This window comes from Arctopsyche grandis, chromosome 2 (assembly GCF_051622035.1).
Source record: "Arctopsyche grandis isolate Sample6627 chromosome 2, ASM5162203v2, whole genome shotgun sequence".
In the NCBI taxonomy this organism is placed as follows: domain Eukaryota; kingdom Metazoa; phylum Arthropoda; class Insecta; order Trichoptera; family Hydropsychidae; genus Arctopsyche; species Arctopsyche grandis.
This window is the reverse complement of record NC_135356.1, coordinates 36,674,699-36,684,626: the sequence shown is the minus strand read 5'-3', so window position 1 is coordinate 36,684,626 and position 9,928 is coordinate 36,674,699. Positions and strand designations below refer to the sequence as shown.

Below are 9,928 nucleotides of genomic sequence, written 5' to 3'. Positions count from 1 at the left end.
TTGCCGCCGACTGCGCTCCGCCAAGGGGGGGGTCTACTACTGTAGTAACCAAACCGGTGATCGAATGAAACAAAAATAGCTTGAATATGTACTATACTGGGAGGCTGCAGCCCGCAGCCCATGTGGACGACAAAAATAACATGCATTTGTACTTTATTGGGAGGACTGCAGCCCGCAGCCCATATGGACGAGCCGCCACTGTTAGTATCATATAAATATAATATTGCTGTGTGTGTATCTGTGATAACGCTCGCCGTACTATAATAGTCGTTTCGATTCGACATACATACATATGTACGTCACGGGTCTACGTGACGAGACAGAATGTTAAATTACAGAAAACACAAATATCGGAAGGCAAAGATCGAAAATCGAAAGATCTTGAGTCGAAAGAACAAAAAAAAAATGGTGCATGGTAAACGGTACATACTCACTTAATTTGCGCGAGCAGGATACAACAGGAACATGCTTTTCCTCCCGTATTCTGCGCGCGCACATTAATACGGGAGGAAAAGCCTGTTCCTGTTCTCGCAAATTAAGTGAGTATGTACCGTTTACCATGCACCATTTTTTTTTTTTGATGTTTCGACTTAAGATCTTTGCCTTCCGATATTTGCGTTTTCTGTAATTTAACATTCTGTCTCGTCACGGAGACCGGTACGTCACAGCTAACACACTAATATAATATTGAAATAAAAAATCTCATATATATACTGTTTGCTACCAATGTTCCTTATAGGTTAATTAGTCTCGGAGCAAATGGCGCCATCTATTGAAATTTTTTTTAATTAATTTTTCTATTGGTGTTTTATATTGTTTATATGTAGGTAAGTAGGTAGTTTTACCATATTTTTTTTTAAATTAAACAATTAAATATTAAATATTGACCGCTTGCAGATCTAACACAGGACTGACACATTTATTTTAATTTTAATTTTATTTATAACTTAAAATGCCAACACCCATGCGTTGATATTTCATCGGGTACAACACTAGTAAAATAAATAGGTGTGTTTGTCAGAAGTTGTTTGAACTTTTAGTTAATGGGAGATTAGTAAGTATTGGTTGTAAGTGGGTGATTTAAACAATGATATTAACAACTCAAATATATATATATATATATATATATATATATATATATATATATATATATATATATATATATATATATATATATATATATATAATATGTAGATATCTGTAATTCGTCCTTCTTTGAACTGTCCCTCTCAATGATTAAATAATGGACACTCTCATAACTTTAACTTGCTGAGGATGCATAGTACTAATATACATAATATAATACATTTGAAATTGGGTATAATATAAAAAAAAGACAATTTTAAATTCATCAGATTTATTAATTTGAATATATAAATACATCATTAAAATAAAAATAAGTATATAAAAACATATATTTCAATTATACAGAGCGCAGTATAAAATATCAATAAGCTTATTATAATCTGTAACATTGAATTTAAATGTATCACGTTGAAAATGGAGATTAGAAAAAGACATTGCATAATATAAATAAAATTTTACAGCACATTCATTCAAATTGTGAATGTCGGTCTCATGTTTCTTTTCATTTCTTTCGAATAAATGATTCTAAACAGATCGTACTGGAATGGTCGTGAACCAGAATGGGTGTTCACGAGCTTCTACGAGCAAGATCTCTGTGAAAAGCAGATGTTATATTTAAATGATTTAAACCCAGTATGAATACGCTGGTGGGATGCTAAAAATGATCTTTTTACATATAATTTTGAACAGCTATCACATTTAGTGTGAATATTCATATGGATAACAAATTCAGCTGTTCATCGGAATGGTTTTAAGCAGTGTATCACACTTGAATGGGTTTAAGTCAGTGTGGTTATCATACAGATACTCAAACCTGGATGATTTTGACATTTGAATTGTCTTAATCCAGTGTGAGTTATCTGAAGCATTACTAAAGATCATTTGTGTTTTAATTATAAGCAGATGTCACAACCAAAGTTGCCAGCCGTCCTGATTAATCGGAATTGTCACCGGTTTTTAGCCTCGTATCCCAGTGTCCTTAACGAACCTCTTGAGACGCCCAAACGTCTCAATTTTTAAGTGTTTCTATAATGCATACTTTTTAAGCAATTTCAAAGGGACAAATTGATGGATTTAATAAAGATGTTGCAAAGTTTTATGAAACATTTGACTGATTATTTGAAACAATGGACAATACCGTCAAAAAAATATTCTGTGTTTTCCAGGATGAGCTTGAATGAAATACCAGAATGGCTAGATATTGAAAAAAAAGTTGAATATTTAAATACAAAAGATATTATAACAAATGACACATATTTGTTCAATCAATTTTAGAGCATTACAATCTCAAAATTGCATTGGAAAAATGGGTAGCTAAATTTTTGCAAATAAAAATGTAATTTCCCGAACAATATAAAGATTTATATCGCTTGTACGAGTACATTTTCTCTATACAATGGCATAATGGTAATGCGGAGAGAATATTCTCGTTAATGGAGGTTCAATAGACTTAGTTGAAGTACTCTACAGTGAATTGAAAAATTGGATTTCAATCATTGCCAAATGTACATATGATTATGTACTTTAAAATAAAGCAGTCTTGCAGAAGGCCAAATCTAATGAAAAATATACAAATCGATGTTTAAAATTGTTTTTATTCCTATGTATATATTTTTAATAAATAATTAAAGTTAAAATTTGTTGATTTTATTTTCTTAAGTAATATAAATTAAAATTTAAGTAGAAGCTACATGGCAGCCAAAGCGAGCCAAATTGTCGGGGAAAGTAACAAACTAAGTGGTCTAATGTTGTTGATTTTTTCAGGTGGGGACGAGGGTTCCGGTTTGAATTGGATGAAATCTGGCAACCCTATCTTAATGCATGCTATTTTATTGAATTTACTCAACAATTTCATATAAGATTCGCATGATCACAATCAACTTAGAAACAGCTGACAGGTGTTGACAGATTAGTTGCATTTGTGGATTTTCTGTGGATTTTCAACGACAAGGTTATCAAAAATGAAGATGGAAGACTCTTCTGGTGGTCGATAGCCGATATTGCGATAGCCAATATTGGTCCATTGCGTTGTCTTCAAAATATCTGATAGTTGACAGATGACAGTTGACGTTTGATAGTTATAGGACCAACCTAACGATAAAATTCTCATGCATACCAGTTGATAGTGGTCGCAACCAGAGTTGCCAGTCTTCTAAAATCACAGATCGGAACATTCACTATTTTCGAACGATCAAAAAAGGGAAGTCATAGAATTAAGGAAGAAATTAAAAAAAAAAATACATAAATTATAATATACTAGTGGTTTTACCCGGCTTCGATCGATATTTGTAATATACATAACTCGCAATATAAACCGCTCAAACCAGAGAAATGTTATAATAATAGAAGTGGATTTAGGCGTTATATTGATGTCAAGTGACGATTGTCCACAGACATTCCTAAATAATTTTAGTATCAGTCGTATTAGATGCTTGGCGGTCGACTTTTGTTCGATAAAAACTTCTCCGGGCAAGGGCAATGGGCAGGTGCATCGTTAAAAATTGCACAATGCATTCAAAAACACACAATAAACAACATAGGATACATTTTTATAAATAAATTGATCATTTAAGTAACATATTATTCAATTGACATCGTAGTATGACAGTTTTTAAAAGTGTCATGGCTAGAGATCGGACCGGAAGCGTGCCGTTCATTGTTAATTATTCGCTGTGCTTTGTCCAATTTTATGAAGAACCTTTTTTTTTGCACTCTAGCTTTTTAAATAGACTGATTCCTGGAAAAAGCACGCTTCCTATCCGCCCTTTAGTCATGGTGATCGCCCGCGTTCTACATAAAATTTCAGGGGTGGCACCAGACAAATGTAAAAATTATTGTTGCGTAGAGGTGGGTGGAGGATCATAGTAAAAGGCCAAAGTCGTGTCACAGCATTTATTGATGATTAAGGAGATGCACACACTGGCAGTGCTCAGTCCAGAATGTCCTGATATCACCTTATAAGGGATAGGTCTCTCAGGACATCTTCGACTTCCGATTTGTTTACCTATTGTTGTGTCACGTACTCGGATATGTATTCCCACGACACTCCGACCCACGGTATGGGTCACTTCTGAGAACTCCATGGCAATGCGACAGAGTACCGCTATCGCCGCATTCATTGTTTATCCGACAGCACTTAGTTTGCCGATAATCCTCGAAACCAATTATAACAGTCACACAGTCCCTGGAATGCTACACGGGCTAATCCGATTGCAACTACTCGGCGGCTCTTTTTAGTATACGTAACATTATTTTTAAATAAATGTAAAAACATTTCTCTTGGTGGCGCCGAATACTCAATTAAAATTATAAATATAAATATACTCAATTATAATTATAATTATTATTATATTAATAGTCTATTGTTTAAGTTTAATTAATATAAAAATCGTTCATTTTATATTATATATTATTCGTAAGGGCAATTCTATTATTATAACATTTCTCTGGCTTGAACATGGTTAATATAATAGTAAACATTCATTTGTTGTTTTTTTATTAAATTTATTTGAATCGAAAAAAAACAATAATATTCAACCATCGCCATAGAAAATTTGATTTGTTTTTGAAGCTCCCACGCATACCTTACGAAGTCTTTTTCGAAATCATATATTATATAAGATACTAGTAGTTTTACCCGGCATATACATATGTATGTACATACATATGTACGTATAATACATATGTATATATAAGAGAACATATGAAATATAGTCGCATAATAATCCGCAGGAATTACAGTTATTAAAATACAATAGAGATTACCTAAATAAAATCTGCTTTAGGTAATCGACTTTAAAGAGTCTTTAATATTAAAATTATGTATTAGATGTATGATGCGCATTTATAAGAATTGTAAATAGGTATTTGAGATTTTTTTTCCTATTATGCTGTACATTAACATTAGAATAATATAATACTATGATTACTAACCAAATCAAATTACTTTGTAAAATAGAAAATGATCAGTAGATCAATAGCTATTAAAATATATATAAGTTGTATTGTGAACATAATTTCGTAATAATAAAAAGCATTTAAAAATCAACAAAAAAATAATGCAATACAATAGATATGTATGTATGTATGTACAATCACAGGAATTACATTTTGATTTAAATGAATAAAAATATGCAATCATAACAGTTTTATTAGAAGTATATTTCCGAGATTTTGCATAGCTTGTTTCAAAATATGTTCGCATTTATTGCTCGATAAAAATTTTCTAAATTCATTACAATTATAATCAAATTCGTAACTCATGCGATGATATTTCAACACCAGTTTTTTATATTATGTAATATCACTGTAATGCTCTTAAGCATGAAGAAGCAAGATAAAAATAATCTAAATGGTCATAAATGACCTTCAAAGCACTTGCTCGTGATTCGCCCACGGATGTTTACGTCTTTGGGTGTTTTTCAATATACGAATAAAGATATTTTATCTTGCGTGAAAAGGTGTTCAGATCAGAGTGTAATCTGTATTGATTTCATATAGGTGGAACAAACAACCAATTTACGTAACAGGTACATGCAAATATTATTGTGAAAAGGACAAAAGACAAAGGACTATTAATAAAGTGTAAATGCGTACTTCAGTTTTTGGATTGAACGCACTTAGAAGATTCTAGAAAGACGTGTTTGTGTGTATTTGTGTTTATTTATGTTTAATATTTGATAAAATGAGAAAATAAATTTCTACCTCAAGAAGCAAAAAGCTTCTTAGAATATTGTAATAATAATAATATTGTAAGAAGAATAATGTAAGCATTTAGTTTAATAAAAAATAGCGCGCAGTCAGAAAATTCTAAAGAGGGATAATGGTTCAATCAACTTTTAATTTCTCCCTGAAATTATACGAATACTAATTCTCACTAATTAATATGAAATTATACAGATACTAATTAGCTTTATTGCGCTGCAAAAAAATTACGAAATGAGTTTTTGAATTTTCAGTGAGTAGTGTATTTTGTTACGCGATTAAAAATAACAAAGAATTTTTAAAGAAATTTCACGCTAGTGATAAATATTGAATACTTTTTAAATGTTCACTTAAAAATCATCAAAAAAATATCACTATACAATTGTTATTACTTTATCTACATATGTATGTATGTACGTAGTAACAATACATGCAGTTTTGTGATGGTGTGTGTGTCAGTATATTTGGGGATCTTTTGAATACTGTTCGTCCTATCGAACTGAAACTTAGTATCGGTTACTAAAATTCTTATCCATATGACGTAGTTTTTTTTCAAATTTTTAAGTTGACCGGAAATGGTACCTCCCCTTATAGGTGTCCTCGTTTTTAAGTTTTTTAATTCCATTATCTCCCAAACCGCTAATCGAATCGGACTGAAAATATTTTACATGTACTAGAAATTATAAATATTATACCCCCATAGTTTTTATATATGTTTTCTTAAACCTGAAGTGGTACTTTTACTAAGTAAGCATAAAGAGAAAGCATAAAGAGGCAGTAACACCTGTTCGATTTTTCTTCCACTATTTTTTTAGACTAAATAAACATGCTTTCACAAAAAATGCTGTGACCACGATTCTTTCCACACCCCCGAACGTATCAAGCTGAAAACTTATATTTATATTCTTTATGTCTAGAGTCGATAAGGTTTTGGTCAGAATTCGTAAGCCGGAAGTAGTATTTTTTTATAACAATATTTCATTATTTTATTTTTACCTTTCAAATTATATTAATTTTCTTTATATTTAATGTGTATAAATTATCAAATTTGGTTTCAGTGACCTTTTTATATTCCGCAAATACATAAATAAAGTGATGGCTAAGTCATGATTTCTCAGAAATACAAAATCTCAATTTTTTACTCCCCCGTAAGTACATACATATGAATTTTAAATTGTATTTCAAGTGTTTCTTAAATCACATATGCGCATCTTTTAAAATTGAAGATGGTTGGCAAAGAGGCTTAAAGTATTATGGAGACCACATATGTACAGCTGGAAAATTTTCACCTTCCATTATATTGCGAAATACAGTGAAAACTGCATGAGCATTCTAGACGAGTTTGATTTAGCAAAAATATATTTTTACCATTGAAAATGTGTATATTTCAGGTGGAAACACATTCACCGTAACTTGAATATATACGGTACCCAGTATATATTCATTGTCCGAATATCTATTATCTACGTATATGGGAGTATGTACATATGCACATATGCACGTACAGATGTGTCGAAAAAAGTGGAAAAGGTATGTAGATGGTCTAATTAAAAAATAGATGTTTTAAATTTTTCACAAATTTATTGAGCCTCGAAAAATATTATACATTTATGTGCAAATATATCATTAAAATGAAGAATGTTTCTTCGAACATATGTAAGGCTCCATATATCCATGTCTACTGTGCAGCAGGAGGAGTTGTGGGGTGAAGTATAAAACGAGGCCTAGGTGGTGGAGGGCAAGGGAGATCTTCAGTAGGGGGTGGCGGCGGGTCCTTTGCAAAAGAAATAAGACTCTTAGTTGACTTTTCGGATCCGAATCTGGTCTTCGTATATATCCCCATCTTTCAGGTAGAGAAGAACACTGCCAAATCTAAAGTAAATACAATAAAATATATTATTAAATGTATATATATGTATATAAGTATATTTATTACGAAAGGTATAAGAGAGCTACTCACTTTTTAATTTCCTCAGAGACGATAGGACTGCTACTTTGGTAATGAATTGATATGACAAGTACTACGCAATTTATAGGGAAAAAATGTCGATTGTTGCAAATTTCACAATATTTTATTTTATTTTATTTTATTAATTGAAAAATCAACAGACAGGATGTACATAGATATGTATAAAAAAACAAATAGTAAATAAATAATATATATGTAAAATCCGAGTCCAATAATAGATTTTTACAAAAATGAAAAAGATAAATATAAGGAAAACAAATTAAAAAGTAAAGAATAAAGGCATGACAAAATATGTAGAACATTGCATAATTAAACTATAGTATTAAAATATTGGGAAAAGGTAATAAAATAGAATATAAGAAGAAATTGAAATTTACAAATATAAAACAAATGAAAAAAGTAAATACAAAATAAACAAATGAAAAGGAAAAGAATAAAAGCTATAATATGATTAAATAGCACATTACATAACTGAACTAAAGTATAAAAATATTGGAAAAATAGAATAGGAGAATAATAGAATATATGGCAAAATATCGACATATGCACTGTCGTATTGTTTTGATCTAAAAAAATGTACCAAAAATGCATTTTGTCAATATTTTGAATTTCAAAATATGAACTTTGTACAAACACAGTCGACGAATTCGGCTTACGAAATGTGAAAATGTGCACGCAAAATATACTAACGAAACGATGCACCGACTCTTAAGCCTTGATCTAGGGGGTGGCAAACTGGGCATATGCCTAGGGGTAGCAAAAATTGGCATAAAGAAAAAACTTCACAGTTCCTGTTTCACATCCATATAGTCTTCTTCTTCTAGTGCCTTATTCGTCACCGGACGTTGGCAATCATGTGTACAATGATGACTTTGTTGACTGCCGCCTGGAACAGTGCAGTGGTATTTTGGTTGAACCACTGCCTCAAGTGTTTCAGCCAGGATGTCCTTCTTCTTCCGGGGCCTCTCCTTTCGCACATCTTTCCATGGATAATGAGATGTAGGAGTTGATATGTTTCAGGGTGTCGCATTACGTGAATAAAGTATTCAAGTTTTCTACTCTTGATGCTCTCGGCGATTTCTTTTGTTTTCTTTATTCGAGACAAAACACACTCATTTGTAACCTTATATGTTCAGCTTATCCTTAGCATTCTTCTGTAGATCCACATTTCAACTGTTTCTATTTTTTCATAATAGTGTCAGTAAGGGTCCACGCATCCACTCCGTATAAGAGAACTGAGAATAGCATCTTACTATCCTCATACGGGTTTTCAGGGATAAATCACGGCTACATTCAACTTTTTTTAGCTGAATAAAAGTCACCCTGGCTTTTTCTATCCGGCATTTTATTTCAGTCGTATGATCCCACTTGGCATCTTACGACAGTACAACCCAGATATACGGTCTTGTGGACTCTCTCCAGAGGCACTCCTTCGATATCGCATGTCAATCCATCAGATTTGCAGATATTAATGAATTTTGTTTTTTGATATTTAATTTTAAACCGTATTTATTACACCATTTGGTCACTCTGTTCATCTGCATAATGCATATTAATTATTTAGCGAGACTCCGCTAACTTTAATCCCCTCTTCGGCTCTTGCTTATTCTTCTTAAAATATTTTTTCATAGTATAGATTGAAGATCATTAGTGATAGTATGCATCCTTGTCTCACTCCCTTTGTATGTCATTTTTTCGTCCAATTTGACAGAGGTTTTTTGTTGGCAGTATAGATTCGCGATTATTCGGAGGTCTTTATCGTCTATATCCGCAGTTGTAGTATTTAAGTGTCAATAGATTAACTAGTATAAAATATATGTTGAATAAATGGGATTGGATGAATGTGAATAAAACCTTGAAAGTGTGCATGTTAGTATATAAATTTAAATTAGATTAAATTTTGTTACCTAGATAATATGACAAATATTTGATAAGAGGATGTGATTAACATACATATGTATCTATGTAGTTATAATACTAGAGGTAAGAATAAGTAATAGTTGAGAATCTAAAATTAAGTAGTCTGCCAGAAGGTGTCAGAAATGTTGACAAAGTCTATCGATTTCTGGAATCCTTAAGACAACACCTCTTATTTATTCCATTTTCGATAACAAGTTAAGTTTATATCGTAGTTCTAAGTATAAGTACATATATATTATAATAAGCTTT

At 31.5% G+C, this 9,928-nt stretch overlaps 1 long non-coding RNA gene across 1 annotated transcript; it reads right to left on the bottom strand.

The window, feature by feature from the left end:
- Positions 1-7,355: 7,355 nt before the first annotated feature.
- On the bottom strand, positions 7,356-8,446 carry LOC143922889 (uncharacterized). The gene is made up of 2 exons (XR_013261661.1): positions 7,751-8,446; positions 7,356-7,662 (listed from the first exon to the last, which is right to left on the bottom strand). It is a non-coding gene; the product is annotated as an uncharacterized LOC143922889 (long non-coding RNA).
- Between the last annotated feature and the right edge of the window lie 1,482 nt (positions 8,447-9,928).